The sequence below is a fragment of the Megascapheus bottae genome, chromosome X, assembly GCF_031878675.1.
Source record: "Megascapheus bottae isolate mThoBot1 chromosome X, mThoBot2.hap1, whole genome shotgun sequence".
NCBI classification, from domain to species: Eukaryota; Metazoa; Chordata; class Mammalia; order Rodentia; family Geomyidae; genus Megascapheus; species Megascapheus bottae.
Genome location: NC_143547.1, coordinates 58,471,394 through 58,487,570, shown reverse-complemented (window position 1 = coordinate 58,487,570; position 16,177 = coordinate 58,471,394). Strand labels below are relative to the sequence as shown.

General features: G+C 38.9%; 1 pseudogene; it reads left to right on the top strand.

Annotated features, from left to right (window-relative positions):
• Positions 1 to 12,609: 12,609 nt before the first annotated feature.
• Positions 12,610 to 14,143, top strand: LOC150041151 (uncharacterized; annotated as a pseudogene).
• Positions 14,144 to 16,177: the final 2,034 nt, after the last annotated feature.

The window sequence follows — 16,177 nt, the reverse complement described above, 5'->3', positions numbered from 1 at the left end:
AAATGCTATCATCCTTTTATTGACTCTTCTGCTCATGCCTTTTAAATTTTTATGTACATAAATATCTCAATAGTCAGACTTTGAAGAATGAGATGTACTAAATAAGGGGCTGTGAGGGAAGAATTCTGCATGGAGAAGTCAAGCTTAACCAGGAGTTCTGTGCTGCTCATTTCCAAATGAATTCTCTAATTTTATTGTTAAATTACTCATTATGTGAATGTTTTTAGTCTTATTTTGATGCCACGAAATGAAGTCTATGAAAAACGTAAATTTCCTCCCCAGCTTAAAAAATTTCAATAATCTCCAAAATGCTAATTTTCATTTCTTTATGTATGTATTTCCTTCAACTTTTAATTTTCTATGACAAATCATAGAATTATCCATAATTAATAAGTTGCCAGAGGCAATAAGGCCTATGAAATCAAACATTTTCAATCATCTTTATTTTACCTTCTAAAATCCATCATTTTCTTTGATGACATTAGCATTAGCATTCTTTCTGTAAATTATGTTAGATTATTTTGAAGAGATTAGATGAGGAATTAGGGATCCGTTTTGCTTCCTCCAAGTGAAAGATTTGGATGCTTAATTTCAATTAAAGATTGACTTTTTAAAATCAGTTTGAAGGTCTGAAATTGATTATTCGAAACTTGAAAGATTCAAAAATGTTATGCAAATTTGGTCAGACTGTGCTCTGACAAAATATACTGGAAAGTGTTTTGTACCTTAAAATAGTTTTTTCAAATTCGTTAATTCAAACGATTTCCAGAACCTTAAGCAAATGAGAGATAGTCAAACTGGTAATAAGCTAAGGGAAATAAATTCTGTTAGGAATTGCCCCGGTTAATCTGTGCATGCCTCACCTATAAACACTATGACTAGTTATAGTAAGTGAGGCCTGGAATTTCAACAATTTAGATCTTCTTTCTGATTTTTAACAGTGCAATAACCCACTTGTCCTTGTTGGTTATTACCTAACTTTCAAAGGGGATTTTTCGTCAAGAAACCTTTTATACAGGTGCGGAATAAAATAACATTGTCTTAGTTTTTCTTAAAAACTGAATCTATAGTTTAGGGATTTTGTTCATAAATGTAGTTTCCACTTGGCCACTATCTGAATAAATTGTATTGAATTAAAGGTCAATGTGTCATATTTATGGAGTCACTTGGAATTTCAAATTTTCCACGTGTTTCTATTTCATAACCATTGATGTGTTGATAACACACATCACATTCCCAGGGCAGATTTTAAAGTACAGTAATGCAGAAATAAGCTATTATAAATTCATTCTGAAGATGATTGCTTAAGTGACAAGCATAACATTTCCCTTTATTCCACCCTTACACAAGTCCCCCATTTGGCAATGCAGTTTGAACTCAGGAACTCATATTTTGTCAGGTGTCTTCCTTGCTTGATTGCTAGACTACCTGTTGAGCCATGACTGCAGAGATTTCATTGACTTTTTGGAGATGTATTTTTTAGGACTTTTCTTCTCAGGTTGTCTTTGAACCTCAAATCATTCAAGTCTCATCGTCGAGGATTGCAAGTGCCACCCATCAAAGCACAGGCAGATTTTATTTAAAAATTTAATTTATAAAATTATTTCGTCTGTGAGAAATTGATAGTGAATTTAGAATCATGGAATAGCTAAACGTACAGTGTTTACAGTTGGCTGAATTCAAATTCTAGGTTTGCTGCTAACATTTTGTACAACTTTGGAAATTCAGATTTGCCTTCCTTACTACCTCTATCATCAGTAAAATGGCTCTGAGGTCTACATCAGAAGTTTTGCAAAATACAATAAAGAATATGTCAAAGAGTTATAAGCATGAAAATTCATATCTAGTTCCTTAATTATCAGTTAAGGCACAAAATTAATATGTTTGTTTTTAACCTAAGTTTTATTTTTTATATCGATGTAGTGAAGGCTGAGATATTTTTCATTTTCTTATAAGTACTGAGAGATAACAAGGTTAGAAAATACCATTTAATGGTATTGTAAATTGACTTCTAATTACACATTAATTTAACATACTAAATTTGAAAGCTTTTAGTTTATTGCCTAAATCCTAATGAGACATGTAAGTAGCATTTATTATTACCTATTCATACACTAGAAAAATAAAATTAGCAATACGATATGCTAATATGCAAATCAGTATTACCACATAACAGTACATTTAGTTGGTAACATTTCAAAATAAGATAACTAAATAGGCTATATAAATATGCACATTCTGATGGGGATTTGTGGTGATTTACAGTCTAAAGTAGACACACAAATTGTATTTTCCAGAAATGTTTCAGAAAAATTTTTTGTCAGTCTGGGGACTTGAATTCTGGGCCAGGGTGTTTGCCCTGAGCCACAGCCCCACTTCTGGTTTTCTGGTGATTAATTGAACATAAGAGTCTCAGGGACATTTTAGTGCCCAGGCTGGCTTTGAAAGGCAATTCCCATGTCTCAGCCTCCTGATTAGCTACAATTACAGGCATGAACCACCGCACCTGGCTTAAATTTTATTTTTAAACTAAGAAAGCAAATTTAACTTTGATTTGCAAATATTAAACTAAGCTTGCAAGAGTGTGTGATTGATACAATATTCAGGAATTACATTGGCAGAGGTGTGGCTAGAATATACAGTCAAGCTTTCGCTCAACAATTCTATCTTACCAACTCATTCTTCTGCTTATTTGACAATTACTGATGAGATAATTTGAAGTGTTCCCCATTTTGGGTTGTCTAGATGTATTTTCATGATTGGTCCAGAACACCAGATTTTGTGGAGCAATATCTTATATAGAAATATCCTTTTAAAGTTATATTAGGGAGAAAAGAGTGTCTACAAAACTTATCAGTGATATTAAATTTGCAACATTTTAAAGTGTTTTAAAGCTATTTCATTTTTGTTCATGATCTAATTCTATAACCGAGTCACATGACTGATCCCACATTAAAAGTGTAAAAAATTTAACCCCACCTCCTGGATTGATCATTGAAAATGTTTTGTAGATATTCAGTTCTTTTATATATATATTTTTATTGTAATTAATAAAAGGGTTACATGATATTTGCCAGATAGAAGGTGCATTAATTCACTTACATTGATACCCTTTCACATGTCCCGGTACCCATTACATTCCCCCCACCCCCCATCCCTCCCACCCCCGTCTTGGTTTTCCCCCCTTCCCTATCAAATTTCAAATAACCAAATACAAATAAATCCAATGTATCAGATGACAAAGTGAGATACTGAAACAATATGAGATACCCAAGGGACAGCAAAGGAGATGAGAGATAACATAGTAGATTAAGGACAACAATCATTCGTTATATGGCTTTTGTTTCCATATCCTGGAGGTCCTTTCAATTAGTTTCATACTATATGACCTTATTTATCAAGATTTTGCTCTATTGCAAATCACTGCTAGGAGAGCCCAAGGTTTATACTGATTATGACAAATGAGGGAAACCATTGAGCCTAAGTTCCTTTGAGTCTGGCTTACTTCACTTAATAGGATTTTTTCTAAGTCTTTCCATTTCCTAACAAATGGGTCGATGATGTCATTTTTTCTGACAGCAGCATAGAATTCAATTGTGTACAAACACCACAACTTGTTGATCCACTCATCAACTGAGGGACATCTAGGTTGGTTCCATATCTTTGCTATGGTGAATAATGCTGCAATGAACATTGTTGTGCTAGTGGATTTAGTATGCCCTAGATTGTGGATGGTTGGGTAAATGCCAAGTAGTGGAATTGCTGGGTCATAGGGGAGTTCTATGTTTAGCCTTCTGATGCACTGCCATACTGCTTTCCATAGTGGTTGAATGAGTTTGCACTCCCACCAACAATGTAGTAGTGAACCCTCCTGGCCACTTCCCCTCCAGCATCTGTTATTATTCGTTTTCCTGATCCTGGCCATTCTAACTGGAGTGAGGTGGAATCTTAGAGTTGTTTTGATTTGCATTTCTTTTATGACCAGAGATGTTGAGCATTTCTTCATGTGTCTATAGGCCATTTTTGTTTCTTCTTCAGAGAAGACTCTCTTTAAGTCTTTGGCCCATCTTTTAATGGGATGGTTGTTACTTTGGAGATTAGTTTTGGAGTGATTCAATTTTTTTGAGTTGTTGATATATTTTAGATATGAGGCCTTTGTCCGTTGTTTGGTTGGTGAAGATCTTCTCCCACTCTGTAGGCTTCCTAATTAATTTACTAGCTATGTCTTTGCCATACAAAAGCTCTGCAGTTTAATGCAGTCCCACTTATTGAACCTTTCTCTGATTTGCTGTGATTCTTGGTCCTTTTTAAGAAAGTTTCGACCTGTGCCAAGGAGGCCTAGTGTATCTCCTATTCCTTCTTGTAAAGTTTTCAGTGTGTCAGCTTTTACCTCCAGGTCTTTGATCTATTTGGAGTTAATTCTAGTGCAGGGTTACAAAGAAGGATCCAACTTTAGTTTTCTGCAGGTGCTTAACCAGTTCTGCCAGCACCACTTGTTGGAGAGGCTATCTTTATTCCATTCTATTTTTTTGGCTCCCTTGTCAAAGATTAGGTGGCCATGGGTCTGTGGTTTAATATCTGGGTCCTCAGTTCTATTCCATTGGTCTTCAGGCCTGTTCTTGTGCAAGCACCAAGCTGTTTTGAGAATTATAGCCCTGTAATAGTGTCTAAAGTTTGGAATTGAAATTCCTCCAGCACCGTTCTTTCTGCTAAGAAGTATTTTTGCTATATGGGGTCTTTTATTATTCCATATGAAATTTGGAATTGCCTCTTCTATTTCTTTAAAGAATGCCATTGGGATATTGATGGGTATTGCATTGAATTTGTAGATACCCCTTGGCAAGATTGTCACTTTCACAATGTTGATTCTTCCAATCCAGGAGCATGGGAGGTTTTTCCATTTCCTTAGTTCTGCTTTAATTTCCTTTTCTAAGGTTTTAAAGTTTTCATCATGGATCATCCATGGATTCCTAGTTTCTCCAGAGCTTTTAACATAAAGGGGTGTTGGATCTTGTCAAATGCCTTATCCGCATCTATTGAGATAATCATGTGATTTTTGTCCTTGCTCCTGTTGATGTGTTGAATTATATTAATTGATTTGCGTATGTTGAACCAGCTTTGGCTCCCTGTGATGAATCCAGTTTGATCATAGTGTATAATTTTTTGATGAGTTGTTGTAGACGGTTGGCCAGTATTTTGTTGAGAAGTTTTGCATCGATGTTCATCAAAGATATAGGTCTACAATTCTCTTTCTTTGATGAATCTCTGTCTGGTTTGGGGATGAGGGTTATACTGACTTCATAGAATGAGTTTGGTAAAGATCCTTCATTTTCAATTTCGTTGAAGAGCTTGAGGAGTATTGGTGTGAGCTCTGCTTTGAAGACCTTATAGAATTCAGCTGTGAATCCATCTGACCCTGGGCTTTTCTTAAGTGGAAGTTCTCTTATTGCAATTTCTATTTCAGAGCTTGAAATAGGCCTGTTGAGTTGGGTTAGTTCTTCTTGGTTCAGTGTGGGTATGTTAATATTAGCTAGGAATTCATCCATTTCTTCTAGATTCTCAAATTTGTTGGCGTAAAGGTTTGAGAAGTATTCCCTCATGATACTCTGGATCTTGGTAATTTCTGTCATGATATTACCATCATTGTCTGTGATTTTGTTTATTTCGGTATGCTCTCTTCTTTTTTTTGGTAAGATTTGCTAAGGGTTTGTCAATTTTGTTCATTCTTTCAAAGAACCAACTTCTTGTATTGTTGATTCTTTCTATAGTTTTTTTGGATTCCAAATCATTTAATTCTGCTTTGATTTTAATAATTTGCTTTCTTCTAGTGGGACTAGCATTGGTTTGTTGCTCTTTTTCCAGGAGCTTCAGGTGAGACATTGACGTGTTGGTTTGCGATTTTTCCAACATGATGTTGTAGGCACTCAGAGCTATAAATTTTCCTCTGAGTACTGCCTTTGCTGTGTCCCAGAGGAGTTGGTATTTTGTGTGCTCCTTATTGTTAAATTTCATAAACTGTTGGATTTCTGTTCTGATCTCTTCGATGACCCATTAGAGATTCAACAATGTGTTGTTTAATCTCCATGAGTTACAGGGTTTTCATTGGTGGAGATTTGTGTTCAGTTCCGATTTGATGCCTTTGTGGTCTGAGAGCATGCAGGGAATAATTTCAGTGTTTCTGAATCTGTCCAGGTTTGTTTTATGGCCTAAGATGTGATCTATTCTGGAAAATGTTCCATGTGCTGCTGAGAAAAACGTATATTGTGTTGTTGCTGGGTGGAATATTCTGCAGATGTCTGTTAGATCTAGTTGGTCTATATAGTTGTTCAGTTCTAACGTTTCTCTCTTGAGTTTTTGCCTTGTTGATCTGTCCATAGGTGAGAGTTGTGTATTAAAGTCACCGACAATCACTGTGTTTCGATCTGTGTATGGTTTCAGTGTAAGTAAAGTTTGCTTGATGAAGTTTGGAGCTCCGGGATTGGGTGTGTAAATATTCAGGATCGTTATGTCTTCCTGGAGGAAAGATCCCTTTAGTAGTATGTAGTAACCTTCTTTGTCTTTTGTCACTAATTTTAGTTTGAAGTCTATTTTATCTGATATGAGGATGGCATCTGCAGCCTGTTTATGGGGGCCGTTAGCTTGATAGATTTTATTCCAACCTTTCACTTTCAAAAGATGTTTGTTTTTTGGGGTAAGATGTGTCTCTTGAAGACAGCAGAATGATGGCTTTTGCTTTTTGATCCAACTAGACAGCCTATGCCGTTTAATTGGTGAGTTAAGTCCATTGATATTGAGAGTTAGGATTGAGAGGTATTTATTAGTTCCTACCATTTTTAAAAGCTTTTATTAGGGCCTGTGTCTTGACAGTTCTTGTGGTCCTTAGATGGTATGCTGTTTAGGTGCCATTTCTTTCCCTATATTGCATTTAATTTGCTTTTCTATGTATAGAACATCTTTGAGGATTCTCCGTAGTGTTGGTTTTGTTGCGACATATTGTTGCAGCTTTTCCCTGGAATGGAATGTTTTTATTGTTCCCTCAGTTATGAATGAGGGCTTAGCTGGGTACAGTATTCTTGGTTCGTAGTTATTTGACTTCAGGGCATGACATATTTGCTTCCAGTCACTTCTTGCTTGCATGGTCTCTGCTGAGAAATCTGGGGTTATTCTTATTAGTTTGCCTTCATAAATTACTGATCCCTTTTCCCTGGCTGCCTTTAGGATCCTTTCTTTTGTTTCTGTTGATTCAGTTCGGATCACAATGTGGCAGCGGGATCTTCTTTTCTGGTCAGGTCTGTTTGGGGTTCTAAAAGCTTCTTGTATCTGGATGGGCCTGCCCTTCTGGATATTTGGGAAATTCTCTGAGATGATTCCCTGAAGTATATTTCCAATACCATTGACCTCTTTCTCCAGACCCTCCTCAATACCAATTAGCCTTAAATTAGGCTTCCTAATTGTATCTTGGACCTCCTGAAGTGCTCTCTCATATTTCCTAGATTTGGATTGACCCGTTTTCTGTTCTTTCTCTATAATAACTAAATTATCTTCAGCCCCGGAAGTTCTCTCTTCTGTATTGTCTAACCTGCTATCAAAGCTATCTACTTTATTTTTCATCTCCCTTGCTTCTAATTGCTCATTTTTGATGCCTTGCATCTATTCTTTTAGATCATGTATGGATTCTTGAGCTCCTTGATTTCCTTTTGAGTGGTTAGCTTAGTAGCTTTATTTTCTTTGGACATTTGCTGAAGTTCGGTCACTTTTTTATTTGTTGATTCTATGAATTTGTCCATCTTTCTTTGAAAAACCTTTATTATGGCCTCCTTTATGGCTTCTTCTTTTTCACTTATCACCTTGTTTATGGTTTCCTCTTGTTTAGCTATGGCTTCCTCCCTTATCTCTTTCTTTATATTTTCACATTTTTCGTTAATGATGTATAGCATTGCACTTGGAAGACTCTCCTCTAGGTTTGCCAGTGACTGTTCCATTGTCTGTTTACATTGGGTGGGGGATGTTGTTTCTTGATTTGATATTTTTCTTGAGTTTCTTGTTCTGCCCATTTGAAAATGGGAGCAAGATTAATACTAAACACGATTATAATTTTTCAGATATAACCAACCTAGACCTCTGTAGCTGGCAGACACTAGATGTTCACAATTTTTGATTGGTGTCATCACTCTTTTTTTTTTGTACTTACAGACCAGTCTAATACAACCACTGATAAGCGATTTATACCCACAACAATAAGCCTCTCAATCCAATCTCTATTGTCTTTAAGTCCCTCTGAGCCTAGAGAATAAATAAACACCTAGATACACAGTATTGCTCAACAGCCATCAAGTGTAGATTCATGCTTTATAAGGGTTGAAAGCTGAGCAGAGGACCAGAGTTAGAAAAATAGAATGAGAGAGGTCAGGGGAGGTACAAGAGGATTAATGTAGGAGTGTAAGAATATTGTAGTAATGAAGAAAAAGTATAGCGTAAGGATAATTGACCTAAGTTGGTAAGTAGGTAGCGTGTTTGAGTACAAAGTTTCTAAAGTATTAGAATAAAACTTATGTGTTGCTGCATGACTAGCTCTTAGCCCAACCAGTGACATCTCAGTGGGCCATGGGATGGATCTGAGAGCTTCAGCCTGAGTGGGCTGGGCAGATGTTTTCCTGTGCTGCTTCCAGGGGTGACCCCCAGCCAAGGGTCTTGGGATTGAGAGTTTCCAGGGGCTCTGAGCAGGACCAGAAGGAGACCCCTCTGTTCCCAGGGCGGGACCCTGCTGAGGACGTGGGCTCCAAGGGCAGAGCCGCTCCTTTTTGATTCTCAAAAGGGGAGCTTGGCTGCTGGTTGGCCCTTCAGATCCCTGCTGTGTTTCCACTGCTTTGTCAGAGTCTGTGACTGTGGGGGGGTCCCTTGGTGCTGTCTTGCTCAGGATTCCCAGCTGGAGGATGCCCCGCTCAAGAATTGAGGGGAGGCAAATGCTGGCTCCTATTTTCCTGCACACCCTACCCGCTGTTGTAAGGCAGGGTCCCAGCGCCCTCCACTCTCCAGACCCAGTGGCCTGGGAGAGGAGCCTGGTGGGCGGGTGGGAGCTGGGACAGCTCAGCCTCCCCTGGTGGGGTGCTGAGTCTTAGGGTCCACCAGCCTGTCTGTCTCCAGTCAGAGAGATGGGAGTTGAGCCCGTTGGGCGGATGGGAGTTGGGAGAGCTCCACCTCCCTTGGTGGGATGCTGAGTCTTAGGTAGCCCACATGTCAATCTGTAGTCAATGGCCTGAGGGAGGGGGCTGTTGAGGGAAGGGACAGGATTCTAAATTCCTTGCCCCCCTGCTCCTGCCAGTCTTTCTTGGGTGGGGTGGAGGGGGCTGAGTTAAGTTCTATTGCTTGGCACCTGCTCTGCTTTCCCGATGTGTTTGGGGATATGCTGTATTACTCATGCCTCTGCGTTCCATCTGTGGGTGCTCCACGGTGTTGGGGAGTCTTTCACTCACCTCAGGTCTCCTCTGCCGCCTGTGTTCCACGTCTGGGTTCTGCTGCTTGCTGTTCTGGTTCCGTGTCTGGGTTGTGCTGCTTCCAGGGCTTGCTGGCCAGGTCCTGTGCTGGTTTCTGCAGCATTTGGGCTGGCCGGCCCTGCTCCCTCAGGTGCCCTCCTCCCCTGCTTTTCAAGGCTTGGAGCCGGCAGAGAGAGGTGGGGGAGGGGTCCTCGCGTTCCGAATTCTTTGAGAAAGTTGGATGTGAGCTTTATCTCGATTTCTTTTCCGGTTTAAGTCCTTCTCCGTTGCTTTTTGAGTTTATTGTTGTGGATTTCTTAGGATAATTGGCTCGTGGGACTCTCTGATTCTCTCTTTTTGTGAGTGAGAGCTGGGCAGTGTCCCTATTGTCTCGGCGCCATCTTCCTTCCTCAATATTCAGTTCTTTGTGCTACTTTTCACTGATATTAAGTAAAGGTTCTAGGCAAAATTGGCATTTCTAAGCTTGAAGCAGAGAAATTAAAAGATTGACCTGCAATATCATTTCAGGGCTAACTGAAGTCCTGAAAAAATAAAAAGATGAAAGAAAGGAAGGAAAAAATTTTGAAATTAGGACAACATGTTTACTACAGAGCTATGCTAAAAAGGACATAGTAGTAGAAGTAGTTCCAGTGATCAAACTTGAAAAAAATTGATCCAAATAAATAATGAAAATGTCACATTATAGTATAAATATGCAAATGAGCATTAGTATGATGAATAAATAAACAAATAAACAAAATAGGTTAGATATCTTCTTTACAAAAGAATCTACTATAATATGAGAATTCTAGTATTAAAAACAGAAAATTATCAGTTAACTCCAGTAATAATTGCCACAGGCATGCTCAATGAAATACTATTAAAATTATGGGGCAGAGTAATGAAGAAGAGAACTTTGGGCGAGAACACGTTAAAATTGTGTATGTATATCCTACATGATTCAGAAGAGTGAGGAAAAGTGGTTGGTAGTGGAGGGATGACTGAGACTATTGAAAGGGGTTATATTGATCTACATGCATTGTACTCGTAAACTGCCTTTTTTGCCATTTTGTTGTTGAGCTCAGAGCCTGAGCACTGTCCTTGGACTTTCTCAAAGCTACAGCTCTACCATTTGAGCCTCAGCACCACTTGTGGCTTTTTTCTATGTATGTGGTACTGAGGAGTGGAATCTGGGTCTTTGTGCATGCTAGGCAAGCACTCTACCACTAGGCTAAACTCCCAGCCATAAACTGCTTTTTTTAATGGCAATTTATTTGTACAGCTACATGAAGATAAGAATTATTCATTAAAGATTAAAGAAAAATAAAATATTCAAATATTCTGGAATTGCCTACCCAAACATATTTTGTAGTTAGTGTGATGATTTTAAAAATATAATACCTGGTATATTGTATATACATTTATTTGTGTATTTGAAGAAAGAATGGTAAGGCAAAAACAAGATGAGTGGGAGTGAGTGGGGGAAGGGGAAATGGGAGAAAACATGGGAAAGATTAACAGTGTTCAAGAAGTAATGTATCCAATACTTGGTGAATGTAACTGTAAGCCCTCTGTACATCACCCCAACAATAAAATAAAATGAAATGAAGAACTGAATACATTAAATAAAAATTGTTCTACACATGGCTGTTTATCAGTCAGTATAAAACAATTTTTCCTTTGTAAGGAAATGTATGGATCTGGCAAAATCATATTGTGTAAAATAAGTCCAGCTCAAAGACACAAAGGTCATTATGTTCTCTAATATGTGAAAGTTTCACCTAAACATATTTGAAAACACAGAGAAACTCATATGTGTATGTACGTGTTAATACTAATTACAGTATGATATATGCAGTAACTTAAAGAGAAGGGTGGTAAAACTGAATTGATTGAAGAAAGATGAAAAATGAGGTCAGGGATGACACTAATCAAGATAGATATGTTAAATTAAAACCCTTTGTACAACTATTTGAAGGTAATAATTTTAAGAGTTGTAGACAAGTAATAATTATATTTATTGTTACTGAAGTGACATGGATTCTAGAATTTCTGTATAGATTAAGCACAAAAAATTTGTTTATATAGTAACACATATTCACATATATTTTTATCTTTATTTATGAATCTGTATCTGTATTAAGGTAAATACAAATCACTATAAGATAAGTTTATACCAAATGTTTAATTCTAGATTTTGTCTTAGTTTTGTCTAGTCAAAACATTTTTCTGTAGTTACTTTGATTATTTTTCCTACCCCTTATATGTATATAACCATATACATCATATGTATATAATCATATATATACATCACATGTATATCATATCATGTATATAACATATTATATGTACATATAATATACTTTGGTTTCATCATTTGAAGAAATCTTAAATCTATTATAAGATCTGTCATGGTGTGTTTAACTTTTTGCTACTTGCATACAATAAACATCATTTTTAGCTTTTAGCTTTATTAGGTTTTGAAAAATTCTTAGATACATGTATCTACCATAATAGTTCATAGAAAACTCTACATAGTTCCATTGTCCAAAAATTTCCCCGTGTGTTGTCTTGGCTGTCATGTGCTCAGATTTTTCTCTAACCTGTATAAGTCATAAATGTATTCTTTTTCCCTGCAGTTTTGACTTTACCACGGTGCTTTCCATGTGGAATTATGTAATTCTTTACAAAGAAAACTGCTCTTTTCTATTTCTTAATGAATAGTATTTTGTTTATGTGCATATGTATGTGTGTACATTTGTGTGTTAGTGTGTATGTTTTCAGATTACTTGGGAGAATAGAAGTGTATTATTGGATTTCACATGCAAAATAGTCACCATTTTAGGGAGTGGATTACGAAGAGAGTAAATCATAATAAACCTAATGAAAGCACTCTTTTGCATATATGAAGGTAGGATAAGGAAATATTGGTAAACTTGTTTCAAAAGAGAAAATTGGCTAGGCGAGCTATGTCTTATGGGTGGGAAAGAGCCGTGTGGGCTTGGCGTTTCTAGCCATTCCACGGCTTCAGGGCTTGTATCTGTTGCTGAGTCACTTTTGCCGAAGAGACATGGAGGAGCCATAGAACTTTAAGGATGAATTCAGGGAGACCTGAGACCATGGAAAACTTGCCTGAACTCTACACAATTTTTCAAGGAGAGGTTGCTAAAGTGACAGACTATGGAGCCTTTATCAAAATCCCAGGATGTTGGATGCAAGGTCTGGTCCATCGAACTCACATGTCATTCTTTTGGGTTGATAAGCCCTCTGAGATAGTGGATGTTGGGTGAAACTTATTGGCTGAGAGATGAAAAATGATATAATAAAAGTATCCCTCTCCATGAAAGTTGCCAACCAAGGCACTGGGAAAGACCTTGATCCCAACAACGTTATCATTGAGCAAGAAGAGCGGCAGAGGCGGTCCTTCCAGGATTATACAGGGCAGAAAATAACTCTTGAGGTTGTTCTGAACACTACCTGCAAGAAGTGTGGCTGTAAAGGCCACTTTTTAAAGGACTGATTCATACAACCAGGTGGGACCAAATATGCTCTTATACCTGATGAAGAGGAAAAAGAAGAAGCAAAGTCAGCAGAATTTGAGAAGCCTGATCCCACAAAGAATTCATCCAGAAAAAGGAAGAAGGAGAAAAAGAAAAAGAAACATCGAGACAGGAAGTCCTCTGACTCTGACAGCTTAGACTCGGACAGTGATACCGAGAAGAGAATGAGGCACACATCAAAAGATAGCAAGACCTCAAGGAAGAAGAAGAAGAAGAAGAAGAAGAAGAAGAAGAAGAAGAAGAAGAAGAAGAAGAAGAAGAAGAAGAAGAAGAAGCAACACAAGAAGAAGCAACACAAGAAGAAGCAACACAAGAAGAAGCACAAGGAGTAAGTGGAGGACACTTGGGGGCGGGGGAGAGAATCAGGAGCCCAGAAGCTTTGTGCTTGAAGCTCTGCTTCCTAGAAAGACTCAGTAGTGAGAAAGTGGCCTCCCACCCTTTCACCCAGAGAGGAGGCGAATGAACCTTCAACACCACGGAAAACTCACACCCAAACCCCTGATGTTGAAATAGCCCACCAGGTTACCCAAACCCTTTGGGATAGCAGAGCTGGTGGTGAGCTACAGAACTTAACCCAGAACCCTCTCAACCCCAGCAAGAAAGAGTGGCAAGTGTTGGTGGGGGACAAGGAATTCCAAATACTGCCCCTTCCCCTAGATTGACTGAGATGGAGAATAGTATATCATGAATGGAAGATAAAACACAAGAGCTGGAACAGTCATTGGCTAGAGACTGACAAGCAGGTGCTAAGACCCAGAACCCCAACAATGGGGGTGGAGGTGTTCCTGCTTGCACCTTCCCAACAGCCTCTTCCCCCAGGCACTAAAACTGGAGACTAAGGGGGCTCTAAGACCCTGCATTCTACGAGTGGATGGGGGTATGTGCACACATGCCTACATCTTTGCCAAAACTTACTGGGGCACCATCCTGCTGGGAGCCTCTGGCAAGCCAGCATCAGGAGGGCCTCCCAATGGAGTCACTGAAAGACTCACAGCCAAAAGCAGCCCCGTACTTCTGGCGGAAATCAGCGGGTCACTCTGCCCTAGTCTAGAGAAACAGAATGATCAGGGGTGGAAATTCTTAAACAGCAGAGAACTGGAGGACAGATAAGCAAGCTCGCACTTTGGGAACCAAAAAGGCACTGCTCAACCCTACTGCAGAAACTCCCAGAGCACATGTCCTCAGCTAGGCCCCACCCCTGGGAATAGGGCCAGCCAAGTAGCTGTTGGGCTACCTGAGACCTAGGTGTGCAGCAGCACACAGATTTTGGGAATGTGTGGAGACATCAGCAAAAGCTGCATGCTCAGACCTAGTCAGCAACAGAATTAATTTGGCTGAGAGCCACACATATACACAGATACCCAGAACCACTAGCCACAAACCAAATAAAGACCACCATCTATGGACCACAGAGCGAACCTACAACAATAGTTTGCAAGCCCTCATCTCTTCCAATACGGAAATCACAGTGAAAAATCATGAAACATATAAATAATAAAAGTCCTTCAGAAATCCCAAAAGGAAACAAGAGTGAAGGGATGAGAGAGAAGTCACCATCCAAAGAAATGACACCTGAAGAAACTTGAGACATGACTCTGTTCAAGGAGATGATTGCAGTCATGACTAAAGAGATTAAAGCAGAATTCCAAAAGCAATTCCAGGAATATAAGCAGGAATCACCAATTTCAAAAGAGAAATGGAGACAAAAATAGACAAAGCTTATACTTCCCTATTTGGAAAGATGAATACCCTCAGAGCAGAGATGATGGGCTCAATGTCCACAATGCAAATTAAATGGAAGCACTAAGCAACAGATTGATTGAGATGGATAACAGGAGATCAGGAACAGAAGATAAAACAAAAGCTGGAAGAGAGAATCATCATTCTGGAGAAATCAGTCAGAATTCACCAAATGGAAGTCCAAGAACTGGCGGATGAGACCAACAAATCTAATCTTCGTATAATAGGAATTAATGAAGGCAAGGAGTTTCAAACAAAGGGAATGTAACACTTATTCTCCAAGATGATAGCAGAGAACTTTACTAACCTCAAAAGGGAAAGTCACCCAGGAGAGCGGCCTCACCCAGAAGGAGGAACTTGGTCAGACATCCATCCAAACTAACTCTGGGAAAAAACCTTTACCCTATTGAAGGGGCTGGCACGACTTCTCAGGCTCCTGTAGGTATGGCAGGGTCTTTGCCAGCACTCTAGATGGAGCTGATGTCAACTGGTGGGGGAGGGGATACCTTCCAAATGCGGTTCTTCTAGCAGGAGTGAAAATGTCTTTAGTGAAGTACCAAAAACTTACTTGGTTGTCTGGGCCTGTGAAGCTGGCAGGTCCACGATGCTGTTAGGTGAAGGGCTCACTGCTCGGTCAGTCTCTGTTTGTAGCCAGCAAGTCTGCGCAGCCGAGAAGCCCTGTTCTGCTCAGGTTCTGGGGTTCTGGAGGGAGGCTTTGTCTCCACAGCCACTCATTTGGGGAGCGGCTAGTGCCGCGGTTGCCGTGCAGGCAATGATGTTGGCTGCAAATTTTCTTCTTGTCAGCTGTCTGGCTTTTTCCTCTCTGGGATTTCTAAAGCTTACTAAGAATCGATCTTTAGGTATAAACTTTCTGCTATGATTCTAGAACTCATCAAAAAATATACACTATGATCAAACAAGTTTCATCACAGGGATGCAAAAATGGTACAATATATGCAAGTCAATTAATATAGTTCAACACATCAACAGGAGCAAAGACAAGAATCACATGATTGTCTCAGTAGATGCAGAAAAGGCATTTGACAAGATCCAACACCCTTTTATGCTAACAGCGCTGGAGAAACTAAGAATCCATGGAACATTCCTCAGTATAATAAAGGCTGTGTACAACAAACCAACAGCTAGCTTTATAGTTAATGGCAAAAAGATAAAGCTATTTCCTTTAAGATCAGGAACAAAACTAGGATGCCCACTCTCTCCATTCCTCTTTAACATGGTATTAGAATTCCTACCCATAGGAATAAAGCAATAAGCAAGCATAAAGGGGATCCAAATTGAGAAAGAGGAAGTGAAACATTTCCTCTTTGCAGATGACATGATTCTGTATTTGAAGAACCCTATAGAATCCACTCCCTAGTTGCTTGAGCTGATTCAAAACTTTTT